The 26,983-nt window shown below is 35.6% G+C and overlaps 2 pseudogenes; both read left to right on the forward strand.

Annotated features, from left to right (window-relative positions):
* Positions 1–236: 236 nt before the first annotated feature.
* LOC137400832 (poly(A) polymerase type 3-like) lies at positions 237–26,682 on the forward strand (annotated as a pseudogene).
* Positions 10,233–11,988, forward strand: LOC137399628 (uncharacterized; annotated as a pseudogene).
* Positions 26,683–26,983: the final 301 nt, after the last annotated feature.

Consider the following 26,983-nt stretch of genomic DNA (forward strand, 5'->3'; position numbering starts at 1 on the left):
CTACTTTTCAACTAATTTATTCAGTTTCGCTTTAAAATAATTTGCGAAGCTTTAGAAGTACAAATGCACATTAGTTTTATTAGTGAAAAAGACATGATGTATCTCATTGACACTGTTTTGCTAGATTATTTTGCGGTTGTCTGCCCTCAAAGTCCATACTGTCATATTACATTGTTAGTAAATACCCAATTAACCATACTAATTGTTTTTATTGTAGACAGGATTCTATGTAAAGAATGCCTCAAGGGTCAACTGAACCACCACAGTAGGCTAACTTTAATTTTTATTTTTCTATTGCCTCTTCTTATGTCATGTCTTCTGCAATGTCACAGTTGAATGTTGATGTGCATTAGTGAAATATTCTGACAATGCTGGGCAGGTACTCAGGACTCACCCCTCCACTTTCAACAGACCAGCCTACCGCAGAAGAAAAAGCTTTCAGTAAGGCTCTGGAAAATTGCATGAGAAGCAATTTTGATGTGTTTGAGACTGAAGCAGAGATCAATCACAGGTATATTCTGAGTGTACTCAGTACACTATCTCGTTCATTTTCAAGTTTGATTGATTACTTGGCGATGTTGAATGGAGATCATTGAGGAATCGATTTAGGTAATATAATTGGATGCTGATATAGCACATATTTTTATCATCGTCACTTTTTTCCTATTGGTGTTTTGTTTTACAGCATTTATTACGTTTGTTGTAGCCATTTCTATTTATCCCTAAATATAAAGTTGATTCCATGCTTAGCGCAGATAAAGACAAATCTACTTGCGATTCTAATTCGAGTGTGCTGTAGAGAATCCTGACTCAATTTTAACATTGAAACAACTTGCTTGAATTTCAAAAGTGCTTTCAGATTCTAAACATGTTTTTCAAAATAATTACAAAAAGTGGTAAACGACACTGTTCGGATGGAGTGTTGTTGACAAAATGAAGAATTCATTTACTTTCTGTGAAACCTCTATTTCAACCACATGAGGCTGTATTTTTTAAATCCTCCTTTATAGGTACATTGTATTAGAGGTGACGTTCAAATAGAGGGTGACTGTCTGTTTTTTTACTAGCTCGTCAGTATTTTGGGACATTAAATAAAACTATTTTTTGGGTGAATCTATGCTAATGTTGTTTATATTTTGCACTCCTTTGGGGAGTGACATTAATGCCCCAGAATGCCAAAACTGCCAAAATGTTTTTTCATATAAGTATCAGACCGAGTTGAACAGTAAATCATATTGTGATATAATAGGGAGAAATCATTTTAGACGGATTTAGTTATGAATTGTTCCGATGGTGTCTCTTTCAAAGTTATAAAGAAAAACCTTAAAGCTTTGGAGTTAGCAACGGACTTTGATATGCCATAACAATGGCTGCTATTGCGCCGTAGAGTATTCCTAAAAAATATTCTCATGATTCATCAGAATGCTTCAACTCTACAGATCAGGTTGTAAACCACATTATGGATGAATCTGAAGACAGTAGATCGGATTTATACCTTACTGACAGAGCGCAGTTCGAGTGTCAGAGTGTAGTTCTGGTTATTATGATGATCTATCTACTCAATTACGGTGTTACTAAAACCATGCCAACTAACACAGCAACAAATGAAGAATTAACTGTTATTGGTGTAATAGATACATTATTAGTACCATTTTGTAGACTTTTTGTACAAAAATTGTGGATTATTTGTAGGCTTCTACTTATCACTTTTTATTATGGTTTGTAAAACTCAAACATATTGAATGTCAAAGCGGTGGTCTAATAGAGGGAGCATTCAAATAAAGGTGGCATTAAAATAGTAGTTTTACAATAGTTGCAAAAATATTAATAGCTTTTAAAAGGGTATGTGAGGGTACGTGGTAATAACTTTTAAAAGAGTACGTGGGTTCAATAACTCATAGGGCTCACAACACCTTGGTAGGTGTGGTGACAAATCATTGCTTGAATAATGTCAGCTGACGGGAAATCTCGCAGCGGTGCAATTTTTTGTTACTGCTGTAGCTATTAGCTTTTGAGTTTCCCCAATGCCAGAGAACTGAATAAAATTTTCAGACTCTTCCCTTGTACCAGGTGTGTTTATTGTTAATGCCATCATATGTAGTTTTGGTTTAGCTGCAGTCGCTCATTAACTCTGCCACATATTTCCTTACAACAATGAGCATTTTCTTTAAGATATTGCCGTAGCTTTTGAAAGAGGCAAAAGAATTGCAATATGGAGTTACCTATATATAGCCACTAATTCCCACGTATCATATTGCTAATATCCTAATGTTGTCAGCGCTAGGAAAATTCATTAACTCTAAAATAATGGTCATACTTCGAGTGTGGATAGATAGCACTCATACCTACACAACACAAGCGTAGTACAACGATGAGGAATTGACTCATTTTCTTTGATAACAAAACTTTAGACACACATGTAAAATCTGACAGTTCCTTAAATTGGTTACCAAGAGCCAGTTCAAAGTGCTATTTGGCAATTGATAGAGAATGATATAATAGACTTATATATTGTTTATGTGTAATAATAATTTGAGAGCTGTGTTCACTACACAACTCTAATGTCCAGATAGCTATTATACATAAATGTTAATTGATTTGAAGTTTATATCATTATTCTGTCTTTATAGAATCAATGTGTTAGCAAAGGTCAACAAGATGGCCAAGGAGTGGATTAAAGAAGAGAGTTTGTGTAAGGTAGGAAGTCAGCCATAGAATCGTTTCTTCGCTAGAGTTATGGTTAGATAAATGGCTAAGTAATGAATCATAGAGTTATTCAGTTCCTAGATGCACTACTGGTTGCATCAAAAATGGCCAATCATCAAGTTGTTTTTGTACCAGATGCATTGTTGGATATATAATAAAGTAATCAAGCATAGAGTTAATCTAGTACTGTATGTTACTGGTTACAACATAGGACTGGCTATCATATAGTTGTTCTTTGGCTAGATAGATGTGTTGTTGTATAATTCGGAAGTTAATGCTCTTTTCTAGGTTTTTTGACAGTATTGATTAATAAAATGCAGCATATTTGCAGACTATACCACCAGCAGCGGCTGAAAAAGTAGGTGGGAAGGTATATACCTTTGGTTCATATCGCCTTGGAGTTCAACAAAAAGGTGAGATTGCTATACCAAGCGCTGTTGCTATCCATTAACACAGTCATGTTTGTTCTATGAGTATAGTCAGCATACCCAGTAATTCCTAGTACTGTTGATACACTGAGTATAGTCAGTATACCTAGTATTTCCTAGTACTGTTGATACACTGAGTATAGTCAGTATACCCAGTACTTACTAGTACTGTTGATACACTAAGTATAGTCAGTATACCGAGTAATTCCTAGTACTTTTGATACACTGAGTATAGTCAGTATACCCAGTACTTCCTAGTACTGTTGATACACTGAGTATAGTCAGTGTACCCAGTAATTCCTAGTAATTCCTAGTACTGTTGATACATTGAGTATAGTCAGTATACCCAGTTCTTCCTAGTACTGTTGATTCACTGAGTATAGTCAGTCTACCCAGTACTTACTAATACTGTTGATATACTGAGTATAGTCAATATACCTAGTACTTCCTAGTACTGTTGATTCACTGAGTATAGCCAGTATAACCATTACTTCCTAGTACTGTTGGTTTGCTGAGTATAGTCAGTATACCCAGTACTTCCTAGTACTGTTGATACACTGAGTTTAGTCAGTATACCCAGTACTTACTAATACTGTTGATATATACACTGAGTTTAGTCAGTCTACCCAGTACTTACTAATACTGTTGATACACTGAATATAGTCAGTATACCCTGTACTTCCTATTACTGTTGATACACTGAGTATAGCCAGTATAACCCTTACTTCCTAGTACTGTTGGTTTGCTGAGTATAGTCAGTATACCCAGTACTTCCTAGTACTGTTGATACACTGAGTTTAGTCAGTATACCCAGTACTTCCTAGTACTGTTGATATACTGAGTGTGTTCAGTATACCCAGTACTTCCTAGTACTGTTGATACACGAGTATAGTCAGTATACCTAGTACTTCCTAGTACTGTTGATACACTGAGTATGGTCAGTATACCCAGTACTTTTTAGTACTGTTGATACACTGAGTATAGTCAGTATACCTAGTACTTCCTAGTACTGTTGATATACAGAGTATAGTCAGTATACACAGTACTTGCTAGTACTGTTGATACACGAGTATAGCCAGTATATCCAGTACTTCCTAGTACTGTTGATATACTGATTATAGTCAGTATACCCAGTACTCCTTAGTATTGTTGATACACTGAGTTTAGCCAGTATAACCATTACTTCCTAGTACTGTTGGTTTGCTAAGTATAGTCAGTATGCCTAGTAATTCCTAGTACTGCTGATACACTGAGTATAGTCAATATACCTAGTACTGTTTGTACATGTACTTAATGCTGATGACAGTGATAACTTGCATGTTTGCTTGACAGGTGCTAATATTAATGCATTGTGCGTTGGTCCTCGTCACATTGAACATCGTGATTTTTTCGACACATTTTATGCCAAACTATTTGCCTGCCCTAACGTTAAAAGTTTACACGTAAGTCCCACATACATATATCTTTCACTGTTATTCTTTTCTATGATAAATATAGTACACTAGAACAGTAGCTATAGACTAGCTAGTTCTCATGACCAACACTACAGTATTGCTACTAACATACTATTAATTCTTGCAGGCGGTGGAAGAAGCATTTGTTCCAGTAATAAAAATGACATTTGATGGAATTGAGGTAAGACCTAAAGTTAACTCTTCTATGACAGCAGTAATAACTAAACTACATTTTGGTTGCAAGCACTGATAAAATACTTGGCAAATCTGTAGTGTAGATACTTGTTGTGGCTTGAGACACCAAGACTATTGGATAATGCATCACATTGGCTCATAGCATTTACCAATGAGAATTAACCTCTATCATATAAAGCTCATGACATCCTTTCTGCAGAACTAAAAAATAATTTTCCGTAAAAAAGCAGTACTACCTGTTCGTCGTTTATTTGTATCCAGGGGTCAAAGTTAAGATAAAAGATAATTTTTGATGATACTTTAACTCGTGATATTCGGACTGGTAGACCAAGGCTGCAACGCATGCGCCAATTGATCGCCTACAAGTGTTCATGAACAGTTGCTTAACCTATTCTCCATTTTTTCACACATCTGACGATCTACTGAATCACGACGTAGTAGAATACCATAAAAGTTGTATATAATAGATATCACGCTATATGTACTTTTTTTCTCAAGTGCGCATATTTGAGAACTCATCCAACTGACACTTTGCGTTACATGAAATAGTTAAGTATGAGGAATCACAAACTCCACATAAATTCTTTACGTTATCTGGTCTATGTTGTAGGAGCGTCTACTGTACTGTTATTGCAGTATTGACAACATATCTATTTTGTAATATGGATCAACCACAATTTGTGATAGCACTAACATCTAAGCAACAGTTTGTGTCGCTGTAATTTTGCTCAACAGTAAAATGCTACACATTAATGAAATAATGAAAACAGCAAACTAATACAACATTCTTTTTTATGGTATAATTTCTACCAAAACATGGGTTTCAATAGATTTAATTACTGGAACAAATATCTTAAAGTCTTAATGAACAGTTCCAATCTACACCATTGACCTTCACTTATCGGTTACAAATGAGAATATTATTCTCTATATATAATTAGGCAGCTAGTTCTGTTGTAGTGGTTCAAAATAGAATCATGCATTAACCTAGCTTGTGCTAGAAATGAATTTAATGTAATGGAGATTAGATCCATTAAAATAAATTGCTTCAACCAATCACAAATTTGTTGGTTTCACCTCTACTTTTCATATGATCCCTGCCGAGTGTGGATCGGCTATATGAAGTTACACGGTCTACGAATGCTTTTAACTATCATTTTCTATTTTTGTCAAATGAGAATAAACATTAAACAGTTGTTTATTATTTCTAGCAATGTTTTAAAATGCATAAAACGAGCTCGTTACAGCCATAATTGGCCAATGAGATGCAAGTTGTGCGGATGGGTTTGAGACAAGCTAGACTGCCAGGGCCGATGCCAATGGAAACCTGTGCTGAGCAGCTCAATGTCTACATCGATAGCTAACAATCAAACTAGAAGGTGCTTTAGACAACATAACAAAAATAATACAGTCCTGTCTGTTACGAGCTTTGGTGCTTAGCTTGCCGATAATGTTATTTATAGACAAGGTAGTGTGGGACAACTCTTATTTGACTGCTCTGCCATTTTGTACACAGTTGGATAATTATGCTCTATGCTCGACTCGCAAATCCAAGTATACCTGAGGACCTTACACTACAAGATAGTAAGATACTTAAGAACTTGGAGACAAAGTGTGTGCAAAGTCTGAATGGGCCCCGAGTCACAGACGAGATACTGAGGCAAGTAGCATCTCAGGAAAACTTTCGGCTCACCCTCCGCGCAGTGAAACTTTGGGCAAAACGTAAGTAGTACTTTTCCTTTATATATGCATTCTTTCTGCGCTGTGGAGGTGAACACCTGTTTCATTACTTGCAAATTTTTGTCAGATGTTTTATGCGTGCAAATGATGGAAATGGTGCTTGGAAATGCTGTGCAAGAAAATCCCGTGCAAGCTATTCCATTTCAAACATTTTTTACAATTTAGTTGTTTCCATGTTGATGTGAGCGGTATAAGAGTGCTCTGGATTGGAAAGAACTCCTTTTTTTAACAACCCATTAATTAATCCATTAATCTCTCATTAATCTGCACATCTCTCATTAATCTCTCATTAATCTGCACATCTCTCATTAATCTCTCATTAATCTGCAACACCCAAGTGTTCATTGAAACTCTTATCGTGCGGTAACTATATGTGTTCACCATTCCTAATCCAGAGCTTGAAAGAGTTTATGCATAAGCTGGTCTTCATTGTTGTTGTCGATGACAGCTTTCCCATAATTCACTAAGAAATGTTTTATTATTCCATCCACATCTCTTAGCTTGAGGTAGAGATGCATAGCAGACGTACTGTATATCAAACAGTTTTTTACTCCCTGCTATTATATGGCTTTCCACGACTTACTGTATTTTATATCAAGGCAAGAGATACAACTGTCAGACCTGAACTCATGTTTGTTGTAGTGACTGTCTCAATATGTTCTTATATTCCACAGGTAAAGCAATCTATTCCAATGTTTTGGGTTTCTTAGGAGGTGTTTCTTGGGCTATGCTTGTTGCCCGTGTCTGCCAGCTATACCCTCATGCAGAACCTTCCATTCTCCTGCTAAAATTTTTCTTCATATGGTCCACATGGTATGTTCGGTTTTATCTCAAGTCTTAAGATTAATTGTGGTTCTACATATTTTAGTCTTGACCATGATTAGCCTTTGCATTTACATTTTTGAATGAAAGGAGAAACATTCCAATAAAATAGGCAAATGAAGCAAACCTAACATGTTTGCTTTTAGTCCAAATCTGCTGGATTAAATTTGCCAAAACATTCTTAAGATTGATGATTTATAGTAGTTTCATGAACTAGTCTTAGCTTGCGCTGAATGTCATTAGAAGTGAGTCAGACAACTCCGCATACCAGTTTCTTTAGCTTGAAGCTACGTATATATGGGCATTTTAATCAGTATTTATAGAGCAAATAACTCTCAGCTAAAAAACTTTTCTCATTCTATCTTGTCAGATCATTTTAGTTGGCTGGTCGTAGTTTGGTGGCTAGACATTCTTTTGTGAATCCCTTTTGGTTGGTTACGTGGTTTTTTCTGACGCAGGGAATGGCCAAAACCTGTGCTATTAAAAGATCCAGAAGAAACGTATCTAAAATATCCAGTTTGAGACCCGAGAGTCAATCCTTCTGACAGATTCCATCTTATGCCCATTATCACACCAAGTTACCCTCAGCAGAATTCCACATTCAATGTGACCAGGTCAACCCTTGATGTTATGACATCGGAGTTCAAGGAAGGTAAACAAACACCTGGTAGCACTACAGACATCGGTCATCTCTTCTCTTGTCACTTGATACTGCTCATACCACTTCCTTATCTTGTTAAATATTAAATTGGGAGATTTGTTAATGCTTGAACCAGTGTTTACTTTTTGTTGATTACACAAACAACTCTTTCCTCAAGTGTGTTGTCTCATTAAAATATAGGTAAGAGAGCTGGCTCTCTGTTTTGCTGTAGTTATAAATCCACTTATAAGTAATGGAATCATTTGAATGTCTGTTACAACTAGGATTACATATTAGTGATCAAATTCGATACAACGCAGCCAATCTACACTAAATTTCGTCATGCGCAGATATTTTGGGTTTTACTAATTCTTTAAAATCCAAAATTTTAATAAATAAATTATATAACTTCTTTCTATGTTACAAGTAGAATTACATGTGTGTGATCAAATTCAATGGAACACAGCCAGTCCACACTAAATTTTGTAGCCTGCAGACAATTTTGGTTTTGCTTTTGCTGGTTTTGGTTTTTTATCAAAGTTCATTACGTGTAAATTCCTTAAGCATTCGTCAAATGTACTTTTGATTTTGCTGATTCTCTGAATTCCAAAGTTTTAATAAATTTTAATAATTTTATCATATCATTTCTTTTAAAACAATGAATCTGAATTCTATTGATACGTGAAGACCAAATTAACTTTATTGCTAAAAAGAAACGCCTTGATGTGTCTCTCAGATTACTACTGATAGCAGAGATGTTATTATGATTATAGCAGAGGTACAACTGTTTATAGTTGCTGAAATAAAGGCACTCATATTATGTTTGTATTCAGGTGTTGCTACTATGGAAAAGATCCTGTATAATAAATGCAACTGGATAGCATTGTTTGAGCCATCAAAGTTCTTCCTCAACTATAAGTGAGTCTTTCAACCTTTAAATATTACATTCAAGTTCTTCATTACACATGAGCACTTTAAAAATTAATGTACTTATATAAAAATTAATAATGTATATATAAAATTATTAATGTATATATAAAAATAATGTATATATATATAAAAAAATATTAATATATTTATCAAAAATATTGATGTATATAAATTAAAAATATTAATGTATATAAAAATATTAATGTATATACATGTATATAAAAATAGGAATGTATATATAAAAATATTATTGTATATATAAAATATTAATGTACATGTATATATATGAAAGTATTAATGTATATATATATCAATATATAAAAATATTAGAGTGTATTTATTATAATAAATATTAATGTTGATATATATAAAAAAATATTAATATATTTATCAAAGATATTGATGTATATAAATTAAGAATATTAATGTATATAAATATATTATTGTATATACATGTATATAAAATAGGAATATATATATAAAAATTTTAATGTATATATACAATATTAATGTACATGTATATATATGAAAGTATTAATGTATATATATAAATATATAAAAATATTAGAGTGTATATATACAAAAAATTTAATGTTTGTATATATATTCCTAAAGTTTTTCTGTGTGTTGGTGTATCTGTCATTTTGTATGTTCAGCTATAGGTATTAAAATCTCGGAATTAAAATTCCACCTCCTGTTGAATTTGAACTCACGGAGTTTGCGCCTAAAAATTTTATTACCACGAGCTCTGCCACTGAGCTACGCAAGGCATTTTGATCAATGACATTATCATATACCATATAGCAGATGCAAACGCTAAATGACCTATTATTTGAAACCCCATGAATTCTTTTAACTCTATGAAATGTGATACTTGTGTGTGTTTTCATGAACTTCTATTTTCGGCTTTTCGTAACGTTCAATTTCTATATTACGATGAAGGTCAATACTTTTCACACGGACAATTGTATTATCTCAAGTAGGAATTGTTGTATGTTGACATTGATGATGTTATTTTCTCATAGCAATAGCATACTACGCAATGTTTGTATAAACACTGACTTTCCCACATTTATGTTTATAGAGCTATTATACTCACATTAGCCTTGACTATGCTTGCGTTTAACCCTACAGCTTTGACCATATTATTCAGTTTTATGCTAGAGAGCAGAGAATACAGTTGAATCTTGATAACACATAAACTGGTACAATATTACTAGAAGAATATTACAATGGCGACGAGGATGTATTGGTGAGGTGACTGTGAGTTTGCAGTGGATTTTTATCATTCGGGTTATTTAATTGCAAAGACTCGTGATGGATTATGGTTCTGCTCATATTAAGCCATTTGGTGTGGCTGTGGTCCCTTTGACTGTTGGGTCAAGATGGAGGAAGTGGAAACGGTCCTTTGAGTACTTTGTGGCAGCTAGGTGGATTGCTAATAATGCACAGAAGAAAGCGATGCTGATGGATCTTTCAGGAGAGGAAGTTCAAGACATATTCGACGTCTTGCCTGAAGAGACTGAAGGTGACAATGTTTATGTCAAGGCAATGGCAGCTTTAGACAGGTACTTTGAACCAAAAACGAATGTACCATATGAAAGGTCAGTTTTTCGTCGCACTGAAGTAAATGAGGAGAGACGATTACTAGTAATGTGACCAGATTACGCCAATTGGCTGTTACCTGTGAGTTTGAAGAGACTGAAAATGTCATTAGAGACCAAGTCATAGAGAAATGTTTTAGCAATAGGCTTGGATAAAACTTTTGGAGAAAGGCTCGGGGCTCACATTGGCCAATGTTATAGCAATATCCCAAACTGAAGAGGCTGTTTTGCGGCAGACGAGTGATATAAAGGCTAATGTCAGTCATGGTGCTAAGAGAGAGGGGAACCAGTTAACAGGGTTAGCGGCACTAGTGGATTGCGCTATAAGACACACAAAAAAGACAGTCGTGCCTGTTATAGATGCAAGTCGATCAAACATTTGGCATCAGCTCGAGAATGCCCAGCACGAGAGCAGCAGTGTAATGAGTGTGGAAGAAAAGGGCACTTCAAAGGCTCGAAGTACTGTGATAAAAGCAACAAGTCTACTACATAGGCAGCTGTTGCGGACAGTTTGGACTTTACAAACAATACGCAGGAGGCTGATGTGGATGCTCTATTTACAATTAGTAGCGAGATGTCGGCTGATGAGGGAGACGACTACTATGGTGAGGTGTTTAATCTATATCCTAACAAGTCAGCAAGAACAATACTAAGACTCAATGGGTCAGATGTACCTGCGTTGATTGATTCTGGGGCTTCCTGCAATTGGATGGACAAATATACTGCTGACTCTATTAACTGTGCAGTAACTAAGACAAGTAAAAGACTTTTTGCCTATGGTAACAGATCTGCATGCTTAGATCTGATTGGTAAAACTCATGTTCATGTTTTTATGCCTGATACTAACAAACGTGTAGATACTGTATTTTACGTTTTTAATGGTAGGGCTACTATTTTTTAAGCAGACATACTTCTTAGTTGTTGGACTTGCTTAGGGTTGGACTGGTGGTGGCTAGGGTTACTGGGAGCGAGACTCTAGGTGTGGGGGTCCTGGAGTTCATTCATGGGTTGATCGCTTCCCGGAATGCTTTGATGGTGTTGGGTTGCTGAGAGATTTTCGGTTTTCATTGCACATTGATCCGAGTGTTCCACCAGTGGCTCAGCCTGTAAGACGCCTGCCATTTAGCCTTCGTGAGCTCACAAAAGTCAAACTAGATGAGTTGCTAGAGCAAGGAATTATTGACCGTGTTGAAGGACCCACTAGATGGGTTAGCCCAATAGTTACTGTTCCGAAAGATGAAGGGAAATATATTCGTCTATGTGTTGGCATGCGCCAGGCTAACAAAGCTATTATTAGGGAGAGGCTTCATATACCTACAGTAAAAGAGTTTTTGTACAATTTGAACGGTGCTCAGTATTTCAGTAAGGTTGATTTGAAACAAGCGTTTCATCAATTCGAACTGGATCTTGAGTCTAGAGTTATCACAACTTTCATTACCCCCTTTGGTCTTTATCGTATAAGAAACTAATGTTTGGGATAGCTTCAGTACCAAATCTAGAAATCTATCACAGGCTTAGCAGGGTGCCAAAACTATGCAGATGACATTGTGATATTTGGTAAGAATCGTGTAGAGCATGATGAACGCTTAGCTGAGTTCATGAAGCGAATGAGTGGTCTAGGTCTGACGTTAAACGCATCCAAGTGTGTCTTTGGGGTGACCAAAATAGACTTTGTAGGATTTCAGATTTCTGTTGATGGTGTTTCCCCTTGTCCCAAGAAAGTGAGCTCTTTTGTTAGTGCTAGGGAACCTAAAGATGTCTCAGAGTTACGAAGTTTTCTTGGGTTGGTAAACTTTGTTGGTAGATTTCTTCCGAACTTGTCAACTTTGGCTGAGCCGTTGCACCGGTTAACTAAGAAAGGGGTTCGATTTCTGTGGAGTAAAGAACAGAAGTCTGCTTTTGAAGGCATAAAGGCCTTGATGTCAAAGACAGAGACACTAGCATATTTTGACCCTAGTGCTAGAACTACTGTTACAGTTGATGCCAGTCCATTTAGGCTGGGTTGCATTTTAAGTCAGAAGATAGCTGGTGTGGAGCTTGTAATAGCGTATGGGCATCGAAGCTTATCCTCTGTGGAACGGCGCTATTCCCAGACAGAGAGAGAAGCATTAGCTATTGTGTGGGGCTGTGAGCATTTTGCAATGTATCTTATTGACTTGCAGTTTCGCCTTGTCAGTGATCATCGTCCACTGCAGTTTATCTTCAACAAAGTACAATCTCGACCTTCTGCTCGCATTGAGCAATGGGTGTTGAGACTGATGGCATTTGATTATGAAGTTGTATACAAGTCAGGTCAGGAAAACATAGCTGACCCATTGTCAAGGCTTTCTGCTACTCCGGATTGCATTAGGAATGTGGCTAATGTTGTTGATGAATATGTACATACGGTAGCTAGGTTGTCAGTTCCAAAAGCAATGTCATTTGATGAGGTCAAGAAGGCATCTATTGACTGTTCTGAGATGAAACTAGTAAGAGATGCTTTGTTAGATGGAAGGTGGTCTACTTGTTTACCAGCTTACAGGTCAGTGTACACGGAGTTGAGTGATGTTGAAGGCGTTGTCATGAGAGGCAACAATATAGTCATGCCAGTGGTGCTGCGAGCAAAGGCTGTGGAATTCGCATATGAAGGTCACCAAGGAATAGAAAAGACTAAACATTTACTTCGATCCAAATTATGGTGGTCAGGAATGGACAAAGAAGCAGAAGTTAAATGTCGAGAGTGCCGTGAGTGCCAAGTGGTTAGTGCACCTTCAAAACCTCCTCCTATGGTATCTACTAAAATGCCAGATCGTCCATGGGAGCATATAGCCTGTGACATTTTGGGACCTCTGCCTAATGGAGAAAATGTGTTTGTAGTAGTTGACTACTACAGTCGTTACTTTGAAGTGTGTTTTTTGAAGTCTACTCAATCAGATAAAATCACGGCAGCTCTTGATTCCATAATATGTCGATGGGGTGTTCCTTTAAGTGTCAGGACTGATAATGGTCCACAATTTGTCAGCAGCGAGTTGCAAGATTTTTTGCAAAGTTATGGGATTTATTGGTTATCAACTACCCCTATGTGGCCTGCTGCTAATGGAGAGGTGGAAAGACAGAACAGGAGCCTGTTAAAAAGCTTCAAAATAGCACATATGTCCGGTAAGGACTACAAAGCTGAGCTTAGAAGGTTTCTGCTAGCATATCATTCCACACCTCATACAGTGACTGGTGTAGCTCCAGGTGAACTAATGATGGGAAGACCAATGAGGACAAAGTTACCCTGCCTTGAGAGACAGGAATCTCTGGATGGTGAACTGCGGGATCATCAAGCACTGGCTCAAGAGAAAAGTAGGGCTCTTACAGATGAAGGTCGGTCACAGGATGACATAATTGTAGGAGATAAAGTTTTGGTAAGGCAGGCCAAGACTGACAAGCTTAGTTCTACATCTCATCCACTGGAACAAAAGGTTGTAGGAAAGAATGGTTCAGAGGTGGTGGTAGAGAGCCCATAGGGAAAAAGAATGCGTAGAAGTGTTTCTGAAGTTAAACGATTTGTTCAGCTGGGTAGTCTAGGTGTTTCTAACAATGGTTCTTCAATTGATTCGAGTTTAGCTTCAAGTGGTGTAGGTACTGCTGATAATACAGGTAATATTCCAGATAAAAGTAGCAACCCAGCAGCACCAGAAGAAGGTCAGAGTGCTAAGTTTGATACACCAATCAGGCCACCTAGAGTGCGGAATATGCCTGTGCGGTATGGAAATCCTATTAGTCATTGATTAGCCAGTAGTGCCCTTTTTGTGTGAATTTAGTTGAATAGGAATAGAAAGTAGTGCTAGTCATATTATTCTTGTAGGGAAAGTAGTGTGGTGTGGTGTAGAAGTAAAAAGGGAAAAAGAAAAAAAAAGAGAAAATCTGGGTATTCGTATTAGTCTGTTGTATTAGCCCGTCATAGTAATACAAGTTGTTATCATTGAGCAAATATCTACATATAAGCAGTCTCAGTATGAGGTAGTTTTGGAATTCTGGGTGAATTGTGCATCAAGCTGGGTGTTTCTTGGTAGCTTGAGCATTGCGTCATTGAGTTTTGGGTTTCGATTTGGCTTGTGGTTGTGCTGTGGGGCTGGCACTGCTTGGTGCCTTCTTTTTGGTGCTTGTGGTAGCCATTGGCTGTATCCTAGCTTGTGTAACACTCAGAGGTATATGCATATTCAATACTGGTGCACTAAATTCAATTAAAGATGGAAAGGGATGTTGTATGTTGACATTGATGATGTTATTTTCTCATAGCAGTAGCATACTACGCAATGTTTGTATAAACACTGACTTTCCCACATTTATGTTTATAGAGCTATTATACTCACATTAGCCTTGACTATGCTTGCGTTTAACCCTACAGCTTTGACCATATTATTTAGTTTTATGCTAGAGAGCAGAGAATACAGTTGAATCTTGATAACACATAAACTGGTTCAATATTACTAGAAGAATATAACAGGAATGGCCTCTACATTCTTTCACCGTTCGGTCAGACAAAGACAGTACAATATCTCATTTTCACATTTGTACCAGTAACGAGAGGTACCAGTATCGTCGTATTCAGTGTTTTGACGGATAGCTTCTGGTGGAACAGTAACCCTTTTTATACACACATTTTTATGCAAGAATTGTTATTATTAACTCAACATACTCAGGATTTTTATTTTGTTTTTTTACCGTTATTAATTGTATCATTTCCAAATCATCATTTATTGTAATTGTAGCAAAACCAACTGAATTTAGCTATTAATTGCTAGTTATTTCACATTTATATCTAAAACCATTTATAAATGTTTCATTTTTTTAATTTACTGGAACAAAAACATTTTCCTCATCTTATGAAATTCGAAAGTTACAGTTGCTTGAAAAAGTTTGAAAACCTTTACAGTTGCTTTATTTTCTCTCTTAATTTATTTCAATTACACAAAACACTTTTCTCATGATATGTAGTTTGAAAGTTAGAATGGCAAATGTTGTTATATGTTAAATACAAATCAATTTTCTGTTCAAAGACTTTTTATTACCCGGGTAATGCCGAGCATTCATTTAGTATTGGGGGTCATCCCATGCTTTATGACAATTTTGATGACCCGACAGCAGGGATATTTGAAAAGTGACAGACGAGATGACCATTTATCACTGTGGGTGATGAGGTGCCGATGATTGTGTAAGTAGGCTTACTTAAGGTACAGCTATGCGTAACGAATTTTTTGCTGTTTCTGACCGAAATCACGAAATGAACAAAACACACAAAATTATTCTGTGATGCTAGAATCGTGCTAGCAAGCACGATTCTAGCAGATTCTACAAATAAATCTTTTCTCCTAAAACTTTTTTATTGCCCGGGCAACGCTGGGTAGTACAGCTAGTATATATATAATATATATATATACATCATGTATATATATATATATATATATATATATATATATATATATATATATATATATATATATATATATATATATATATATATATATATATATATATATATATATATATATATATATATATATATGTATATATATATATACATCATGTATATATATATGTAATTACTATATATATATGTATATATATACATATATATAAATATATATATATGTATACATATATACCATATTTGCCTGCAATATAGCTTTTTACCTATCCGCATATAATAATAGGAGTAGTGTTAATCTCTACCTATCTTAAGATATAATGCTAGGAGTAGTCTTACTCTCTACCTATCCTTAGATATAACACTAAGGGTAGTGTTACTCTCTACCTATTCTCAGATACAATACTAGGAGTAGTGTTACTCTCTACCTATCCTCAGATATAATACTAGGAGTCGTATTACTCTCTTCCTATCCTCAGATATAATACTAGGAGTCGTATTACTCTCTTCCTATCCTCAGATATAATACTAGTAGTAGTGTTACTCTTTACCTATCCTCAGATATAATACTAGGAGTAGTGTTACTCTCTACCTATTCTCAGATACAATACTAGAAGTAGTGTTACTCTCTTCCTATCCTCAGATATAATGCTAGGAGTAGTGTTACTCTCTACCTATCCTCAGATATATTACTAGGAGTAGTGTTACTCTCTACCTATCCTCAGATATAATACTAGGAGTAGTGTTACTCTCTACCTAGTCTCAGATACAATACTAGAAGTAGTGTTACTCTCTTCCTATCCTCAGATATAATGCTAGGAGTAGTGTTACTCTCTACCTATTCTCAGATATATTACTAGGAGTAGTGTTACTCTCTACCTATCCTCAGATATAATACTAGGAGTAGTGTTACTCTCTACCTATTCTCAGATACAATACTAGAAGTAGTGTTACTCTCTTCCCATCCTCAGATATAATGCTAGGAGTAATGTTACTCTCTACCTATTCTCAGATACAATACTAGAAGTAGTGTTACTCTCTACCTATTTTCAGATATAATACTAGGAGTAGTGTTACTCTCTACCTATCCTCAGATATAATACTAGGAGTAGTGTTACTCTCTACTTATCCTCAAATATAATACTAGGAGTAGTGTTACTCTCTACTTATCTTCAGATATAATACTAGGAGCAATGTTACTCTCTACCTATTCTCAGATACAATACTAGAAGTAGTGTTACTCTCTTCCTATCCTCAGATATAATGCTAGGAGTAGTGTTACTCTCTACCTATCCTCAGATATATTACTAGGAGTAGTGTTACTCTCTACCTATCCTCAGATATAATACTAGGAGTAGTGTTACTCTCTACCTATTCTCAGATACAATACTAGAAATAGTGTTACTCTCTTCCTATCCTCAGATATAATGCTAGGAGTAATGTTACTCTCTACCTATCCTCAGATATAATACTAGGAGTAGTGTTACTCTCTACCTATTTTCAGATATAATACTAGGAGTAGTGTTAAGGCGTGGTAACACGAGCACCGAACCGAGGTAGGATCGGTTCGGAGGCTGTTTCGGTTTGGTCCGCGGCACATGTCACACAGCATCCGAAGTCACTTCACTTCCTAGATACCATATGTATGGAGACAGGACACTGTTTCATTGGTAGTTTTTTATGTATTTGAGTTAAATATTTATATTGTAAACAGAAAACTTTGAGGAACAATTATAAATTATAATTACGCAGCAGATTTATCAGAAGATCGTTCAGCTGCTCAAAATAAATCACTCAATACAAAGATTTTGCCAACCCTTCCCATCAACATAGTTATATTTTTTATTAACATGTGAATGTTTTTCTATGCTGAGTAAATAACAAACAAAAACAGTCTTTATCATAGTACTGTGGTTTTACATAAATAAATCAGTCAACGATACTTCATCAGGATGAGTATGACACATTACTTATATTCTACACGAAAGAAAATCACAATCATTCTCTTACATTTATGCAAAACTTAAGTGCAACATCTTACATTTATGCAACACAATCATAAGTCCAGGTGAGCCTTGTCGTAAATCGCTTCATGTTGTTTATTTAACAAAATAAAAGTATCGTCCCATTTCCTTTTAAACTTTGCTCACACGCACGTATAAGGAGAAATTTGATGGGTGCTCGCTAGAATTTTAACCAGCCAATAAGAGCAAGGACCACAAAATTTTGAGCAGGACCGAAATGGTTCGTTTCAGCCAGAAATGTCTTCGGCCAAACTTTTTACAGCTGACAGCGACGCCGTTTTGCGTCATTTAGTTCGTTTCGGCGCTCGTGTGACCATGCCTTTACTCTCTTCTTATCCTCAGATATAGTACTAGGAGTAGTGTTACTATCTACCTATACTCAGATATAATACTAGGTGTTGTGTTACTCTCTACTTATCTTCAGATATAATACTAGGAGTAGTTATACCCTCTACCTATCCTCAGATATATTACTAGGAGTAGTGTTACTTTCTACCTATCCTCAGATATAATACTAGGAGTAGTTATACCCTCTACCTATCCTCAGATATATTACTAGGAGTAGTGTTACTCTCTACCTATCTACAGATATAATAGTAAGGGTAATGTTACTCTCTACCTATCATCAGATATAATACTAGGAGTAATGTTACTCTTTACCTAACCTCAGTTATAATACTAGGAGTAGTGTCACTCTCTACCAATATTCAGTTACAATACTAGAGGTGGTGTTTTTATTTTCTATTCATATATATATTTCTCAAAGCATGTCTGAAGATATGTCTGTCATTCGGGCATCAGCACACGCTGATTATGTTACCGATGTGGCCTCGCGTTACGATTTCCCTGTTAGGAAATATTTTTCGTAAGACGCAATTACTATATCTGGGGTCAATGCCAATTCTTCTCATGTGGACAATTGTATTATGTTGAGTAGGAGTGGCCTCTACATTCTGCCACTGTTCAGTCAGACAAAGACAGTCCAGTATCCCCTTTTCACCTTTGTACCAGTGTCGAGAGGTACCAGTATTATCGTATTCGATAGAGTTTTGATAGAGAGTTTCTGGTGGAGCAGTAACCTTTTTATGCGCACACATACTTCTATGCAAGAATTGTTACTAATAATTCTACATATTCAAGATTTCTACTTTGTTTTTTTTTCAGTTTGTATTAATTGTATCATTACTGAACCATCTTTTAATGTAATTGTAGCAAAACTGACTTAATTTAGCTATTACTTGCTAATTATCTCACATTTACATCTAAACCTTTTTATAATTTATAACTATTTTTTTTAATTATTTGACTTGCACAAAACATTTATCTCATGATATGAAGTTTAAAAGTTGTTTGACGAAGTTTGAAAATCTTTTTCAGCAGTTTTTATTTTCTCTATTACTTTATTTCAATTACACAAAACACTTGTCTCATGATGTGTAGTTTGAAAGTTAGAATGGCAAATGTTGTTATATTTTAAATGCAAATCTATTTTTGGATCAAAGACTTTGTTATTATCTGGGCAATGCCGGGTAGCGCAGCTAGTTTTTAAGTATATTACTAGCAACACTGTTGTTTGTTTTAGGCACTATGTGATATTAATAGCCAAAGCAGACACAGAAAAAAGTTATATAAAATGGTATGTTGCTGGATTATCACAAAACGTTTGTATATTTTCTACTTGCGTTGCCTTATTGTTGCTTTGTTTAAATTATTAGCAATACTATAACAGTCCTTTTATTATTTTTCTAGTCCAAGATTTTTTAAATGGTTCTGAATTGAAGAGGTAAATTTTTTTACCAAGCATGGGTACCCACAGGTATGTTTTGTATAAGTCCATCTTATGCTGGAAGGAAATTTACACAAAAGGAACCCTGATATGCTGTGTATACCTATGAATAATTCCGTTGGAAACTTGGTTTATGTTCCTTTAGACTGTATAGTTGACAAATGCATGCTATGATTTGACAGGCAAGACCTGGTGGAGTCAAAGATCAGGATGCTTATACAGGCTCTAGAGATTCGAGCTTCAAGAGCTCATGTTTATCCTAAATCCTTTGGTCCTCTCACTCCTGAGTAAGTTGTTTTGTTATACTCAGTAAACTCTGGATTCTCTTCACCAAATCGTGTTCAAGTCTGTCATGTTTCTGTCTGTTAGGATAGGAGCTGTAGAAAGATATGTACTTAATGACAAAGTTAGCATGTGTTTCGTAGAAAGCATTGATGTCATGACATGAGTATCTGTTTATTAACTGTAGGTAATAACTGTAGTTATCTGTTGATTAATTGTAGTTGTTTTGCACCATGATAACATTATATATTCTATGGTACTAATTTAGAATGCTAACTCAAAGCACTGACTGTTGTAGGGAAGGCAAGTATGTCACCAAGTGGTTCATCGGCCTCACGTTTGCTGGAGGTAAAAACCAAAGCATTAATCTCACCAAGGATGTTCAAGGTTTCTCCAATCAAGGTTGGTCGTATGTTTAATTTTAGTCATTAAAAACTGTTTATTTTTGTTGACATGGTGACCAAATACATGTAAATAGCATTATATTGCCACTGGAATATCAAAAAGATGTACTCTCAGTATCATCATTGTTTTACAAGTAAGTCAGTCGGTTTTAAGAATTGAGACAGATAGCAAGCCATAAACCTAAGGTTTTATGTTTCCAGTCATTTTTTTAAACGACTAACTGATTGCAAATTTCATCAGAAAGTCGAAGTGACTCATTGGAGTTAGTAGAGTAAATTTTATTGACTAATCATTTTGTTTGGCCATTCAACTCCATGGCTACAGAACCTTAGGAGACTAATTAGTACTCCCAGGTGTAAGTGTAGGCTTTGGTGTCACCCAAAGTTAAAGCCTAACATGAAAGTAATTTGACTTCTTTAATGTATAAACCAGTAGTTTGATGAAAACTAATATCACATAATTTTTTTCTTTTACTAAATGAGTTGTTCATCCAAAAAAATCAATGTAAACACTCTTTTTTTCTGTTAGACCCATGCATACAACTGATCTTTGACAGACCAATGATAGCTTGTTTATCAATAACTTTTGATTTGATTTGCTGTTGCAAACTTCATTTGCTCAAACAGTCTTTATGGTATTTATATTTGGTAGTATACAACCAGTCAAAGCGGCAGCAAATCATACGGCCTGATATGGTTCTTGATGTGAAGCACGTGAAGAGAAAAAGTCTTCCATCATTTCTTCCAGAAGATCTGGCTGAACAGGTCCGACTGTTCAACAAAAAGGTGAGTATCAGACAAGTTATTAATAATCCATGTGCAGTTATACGAGGCTGGACACTATATACATATACACTAAACTATACGGACTATATACAACTACACTATGTTCTATGAATTATCCTCTTTTTACCAAATGAATTGGCAGTTTGTTGGAATTGTCTCTATTGGCATATTTAGCTTTCCAATAGACTTTATGCCAAATTCACAAAAAGGCAAAACCTATAATGAAACTGATAACGAAACATTCCCTTTGTCTCGGCATTCACATTTCATCAAAACCTCAGTAACCATTTTGTCTGACTCGCTGATTAAGTCAATGATATAACTCGAGCTATATTCTGCACATTATCTTCTTATGAAACCACACAGTTGCTATCTTACTGTATTTCCATTTAGAATCTGTGTTATTTTTCTTTCCACTTTAACAGTTTCATTATATCAATTTGTTATTCAATTTAATTAATGGAATAGCAGAAAAATGTCTTACTTTTCCGTGAACTTTAGCCCAAAAGCATTGACATAGTTTCATCCAATTAGGAGGTGACAAAAGGGTGTAACTATCTAATCATATTGATATTCTTTCCCAAGGATTAGACAAACGAGTACTAGGGTGGATCTTTATAACACAATTGTGGGCTGAAACTCTGAAGCTAGATAGGATAGAACCTAGCCATAGGATCTATCTAGGTTTCATAAAATCTTTAGGAGAGGATCAATATGATTGACTGTGTAATCCTATTCATAATCATACTGTGTTGATCCTCTTTCCTAAAGGCTTTATAAAACCTTAAAGAAAGAGGATCTATTAAAGAGGACCTATTAAGGTTTTATAAAACCTTAATAGGTCCTTCGTATTGACCCAAACTAATTTTATTACCAGGGTCCTTAAGTTTTGTTGAAGGTTCGTCCTTGTGTAAACTGAGTGCTTGACAGTTCCCACAGCAGACAATCGTTATCATTCCATTTCACATGTCTGAGCTATCTTAAACTCATGAGGTATTAGTCTATGAATATAGCAGCTCTATATTTGACATCGAACTATGGATGTGTTTAAACATTATCAAGTCTATAGATGATCCCTGTGCTGCAACATTCGCAGATAGAACAGTTAGTCTTTGCCTCTAGAGACTACATGTGGTACACATAGAGCAACCAACATCTTAAATAAGGCCTTTCAAAGCATGCTATAAAAATGAATAATTCAGAGTGATTGTTTATGCAGAGTTCCAGTAGTTCTAACCTCGCCAACATGAGATCTCCTCCAACAGTGGTGAGCAAATCACCTTCTACCAATATAGACGCCGATCTCAAGACATCTAGTCAAGACAGCGGGCTTCCACTTTCTATTGACCTTGATGGCTCCGAATCCCACGAACTCATTCAGGTTAGCTTTACCCCAAACAGCCTAAACAGTTTCGTCTGCTTGCGGAGCCCAAAGACTTTTTGCTTTTGTCACATAGTTTGTGTTCCAGTTACGGAAGGATTACGGAGTTGTTATAGTGACTGATTGATTTAACCCTTCAAGTCTCCATTTTTTCTAGACAGAAAATGCGAATGGTGACAGTGAGGGATTGCTGCCCGCAAAGGATGATGCCATGAAACGTAGACTTAACACAGGAGAAGACATTGATGCCAAAAAGCAAAGGGTTGGTAATTCTATGGCATGAGTGTGCCTTTAGTAGCAAAAGTAGATAACTCCTACATGGTGTTTACATTACTTGCCCTGGTTCTTTATAATGTGAAGTTATTTTAGGTTGAAGAAGAGGGAGACTCAGTCAGTGCTTCACCGGACTCACCGACAGGCAATGAGAGCAGTCAGGTGAGTCTATTCATTGTTCTGTCTATTGAATACCATGTTGGCTGAGAGAGAGAGGGAGAGGGAGAGAGAGGGAGGGAGAGAGAGGGAGAGAGAGGGAGAGAGAGGGAGAGAGAGGGGGAGAGGGGGAGAGGGGAGAGAGAAGAGAGAGGAGAGAAGTCCAGGTCCAGGTTCAGTATTTACTCCAGTAGATGCTGTGTGATTGGTACAAAAAGACAAGAATAAGCACATGGTGCAAAGACTGTTATGTAGGCCTTTGCAAAGGAGAATGCTTTTGGATATATTATACAGAAATTGTGCTTATTAAAGTGTACACTTGTATTATAAAAAGATATACAATATATATATTTATCTTGGTAGATCTACATATATACATATTTTCATGTTATACATTTTTATTCATTTGTAATATATAGATATATATACATCTGGACATATACATGTATACATATGCGTGTTTATACATAGATATATGCACACAATAACATACAAAAGAGTGTATAAACCTTTTAAAAGAAATTGATTTTCCGAAAAATTAATTCGCCCAGGGGTTCTGATATAGTCCTGAAAATCCGCCTGCGAAAGGGTTAAATATTATCAACACTTTGAAAACTTTATGACAGCCCATTAACCCAAATTCTTACACAGGTTAAACTTGTGTCCATCTATAAAAATTAAAAGAAAGCTGCTATATTGCTTGGTAATTGCTTTTATCATCAGTAGAAAAATGATGTTTTGCAAGTCCGTTATCCAAAACCGTTCGCTTTTATAAAAAGACATACATTTTTATCCGGTGTTTTATGTTTTAGTTACAATGTTTTTTAGTATAAATCCGAAACCTTTTGTGTGGGAGCACTCATTGTCTTCAATTTTAGGAAGTTTCTGCTATCGATAATCAAAGTTTAATGATACAGATTTATATGTTAGTCGATCTCTCTGGTTTTTTCAGAGACCATTTCCGGTTGGTATTATATTTATATTACATTATATAACTTTGCATTAATTTATTCTAATTTGATCAAATTGCTTTCATGTTGTTATCTTAACACATCTAGCGGTAAAATGAAATGGCTAGCATTCATGAAATATAAACTCGAGCCCAGATGGTTGTTTCTTTCTTGTGAAAAGCTTGATTAAGCTTTTTGTATTCAACATCATCTGTTTCGCTATAAAGTCACCAAAACGAGTGCTATTGGTCTTATTTTAGTGTTTAAAGGGTTCTAATAATATATATTATTAATTTAGGCTAGATAGGCCAAGTAATAACAGAGCAAGAGCCAAAACAAAATGCTTTGTTTTTGAATTGAAAAAAAAAGTGGCACTGTATACCTTGGAGCAAGGAATAAGGTCGCAGTCTAAGGGTTAAAGGTTGATTTGCAACAAATTTCACATTACAGTTATTTGGTATCAAAAGATTCACCATGTCTTACTCTGTGCAAGAGTAAGACATGGTGAATAGCAAAGAGAATCTTTTTGCAGTATTTCAAAGTTATTATTAACTTTTAATTCTGACGATTGGAATTGTTACGCAAATGCATTGTATAAAAATGCATTTTCTAGGTAGTGAGCCATAGTCTGTCTAAAATTATCATTCACCTTCAATGGGATCAATTGATTCTTAGAGCTGCCTATCAAGTGCCAAAAGTCGAGAACAGAGCTTATTGAACATACTTTTACTAATTGAAGTGTTTATCACAGTTTATTTGAGACATACTGGCATGTACATTTGCTGTTTTGGTTTGAAGGATGATACTAGCGGAGAAAAGTTCTAGATTAGAGTTCCATGATTTTCATGACTAAATGCTATATACATGAATAATATTCATATCTTTGTATTTGATGTAATAAAACAATATTTTTTTCTTAATTGATTATATTATACCAATTTTATAGTGCAAGTCCAACTTTGTTTCAACAAGTAATTGAAATTGGAAGTTTTCTAAAACTACCTCCTTTGAGACACAAGTCCACATGTAATTAATATGAGTTTTGATTTGAATTTAATACCATCTGAAAGCGGAGACTCGGATGGTTATTGTGAAAATTGAATGTTTAATTTATCTCAATTCTTTCTATTGTAGTAGTAACTTCAATTATAGGAATTTTCTGAGAATGGCTGTATTTAAAGTAAATCGCATGAATGTTAGTCAGTAGCAAAGGAGTTAATCACTATGTTTCCATGATGCGCAGTGCTTCGGAGTCGGGCCCTCTCCGAATCATGGAAACGGCGTCTTCACACTAAAATCACTGCGCACTGATCAGTGCGAAGCCAGAGAAAATTCACAGCAAGGAAACAGCAATTGCGCAGTGGCTGCGCATAGCTCTCATGCCGTGGAAACGGATTCTTCGAGGGGCATAAACTAGTACAAACTTATTCCCCTAATCTTGTTTTTTTTTTCTTTTCTTCCGATCTTTCACTTAAATTTAATTATGGTCTGCACCCACGAGGATGATGAGGTGATTGCTTTCCTAGACTTTGTTATCAATACCAACATTTTTAAAAAAATAGGTGGCAAGTCTTAAATTAACGTTTAAATAATATATTACTTAAAAATACTTATTAAAAATATATTACTTTGTAAAAATTGTGTTAAGGTTTGTAAAACCTTGTGAATGTGTATTATAAATAAAAGTATAATGACGACAGAAGCATGAAAAGACCGTTTCTGACGTTCGGTATCCATGATCGATTCTATTTCTCCATCAGGCGATTCGATTTATACAATATCTCTTCTCTGGCTAATTTGCTGAAAACCACTGCGCAGCATGGAAACGTACAATCCCCTCGACTTCGGAGGGGGCTGCATCGCAGTACTGCGCACCATGGAAACATAGTGAATGTGTTTATGCTATCAAGAAACTGTGTGAAAAATCTTTAGATTGGGAGTTTTTGGCATATTCAAAAAGATCACGATAGTGGTTATTGGAAGTGAGCCAAACAATTGTTGAAATGTAATAGCAACTAGAGGTTTTTAGAGTTAGTACGCTAAGTAGCCTGTGCTAAAATACAACTAGAAATGACTGTTCAAGTGATTAGTGTGGCATTCCTGATGTTTGCTGTTTGTAGGTGTCGGCGTCGGCCTCCTCCAGTGGAAGCGTTGAGCTCGAACTGGACTCATCCTCTCAGACACTTGCTCTTCCAGTCATACAGAAGGCCAAACAAATTAATTTAAAATTAACCAGTCGCTAATATCTCTCTTTTTCCAATGGCTTTTATTTCCTCTTCAGACCTGCTTTATAACCGATGATAACTAGGAGCGCGTCACTAACAGTAATACTTCAATGTTCGTACATTTGTAACAGTTTCTATTCATGTATATATAGCGCCAACAAGTACAGTTTAGAACAGATAAATTATTTGTTCTTTCTAAGGTGCTTATTGAAAAGGCCATCGAGAGTAAAAATATAAAAAAAATCAGTAGTTCTTTGTACAAAGAAAATTATTTTGGCTGTATATATCAACGTTGTCAGGATGTTTGTATTCCGTTTCCAAATCTTACAAATAAACCTATTTTCTTCCTCTACGCAATAGTGCCAGCAGGTAATCAAATGCCATCAATATTCAGTTGGGTTCATTGCCATGCGAAGCAGCTGTGATATGGCTAATAAGATGGTGACATTTATCATGCCTTAGACTTCTTTAACCTGTTCACAATAAAGTCTACATGCATAATCTTGTCTTTTCACTGAGTAGATTGGTTGATGTATGTATATATGTAGGAAGCATGAGGATGAACACAATCGCGTTTACCCTATAAAATTTAATACATACAGTCATACCTCAACACATAATTGCCCAACATATGAGGACTCTGAGATGCAGAACGCGCTCCTGCAACATAAACAATCTATTCCAGGAACATCTACGTTATAGGGATTTCGCGTTATAAGAACAGTAAAATACATGTTAATCGTCTAATTTGTTCCAAGATATTTCCAAACTATCCCCTTTGAGCATCACAAAAAGATAAAAC

This window comes from Watersipora subatra, chromosome 7 (assembly GCF_963576615.1).
Source record: "Watersipora subatra chromosome 7, tzWatSuba1.1, whole genome shotgun sequence".
NCBI classification, from domain to species: Eukaryota; Metazoa; Bryozoa; class Gymnolaemata; order Cheilostomatida; family Watersiporidae; genus Watersipora; species Watersipora subatra.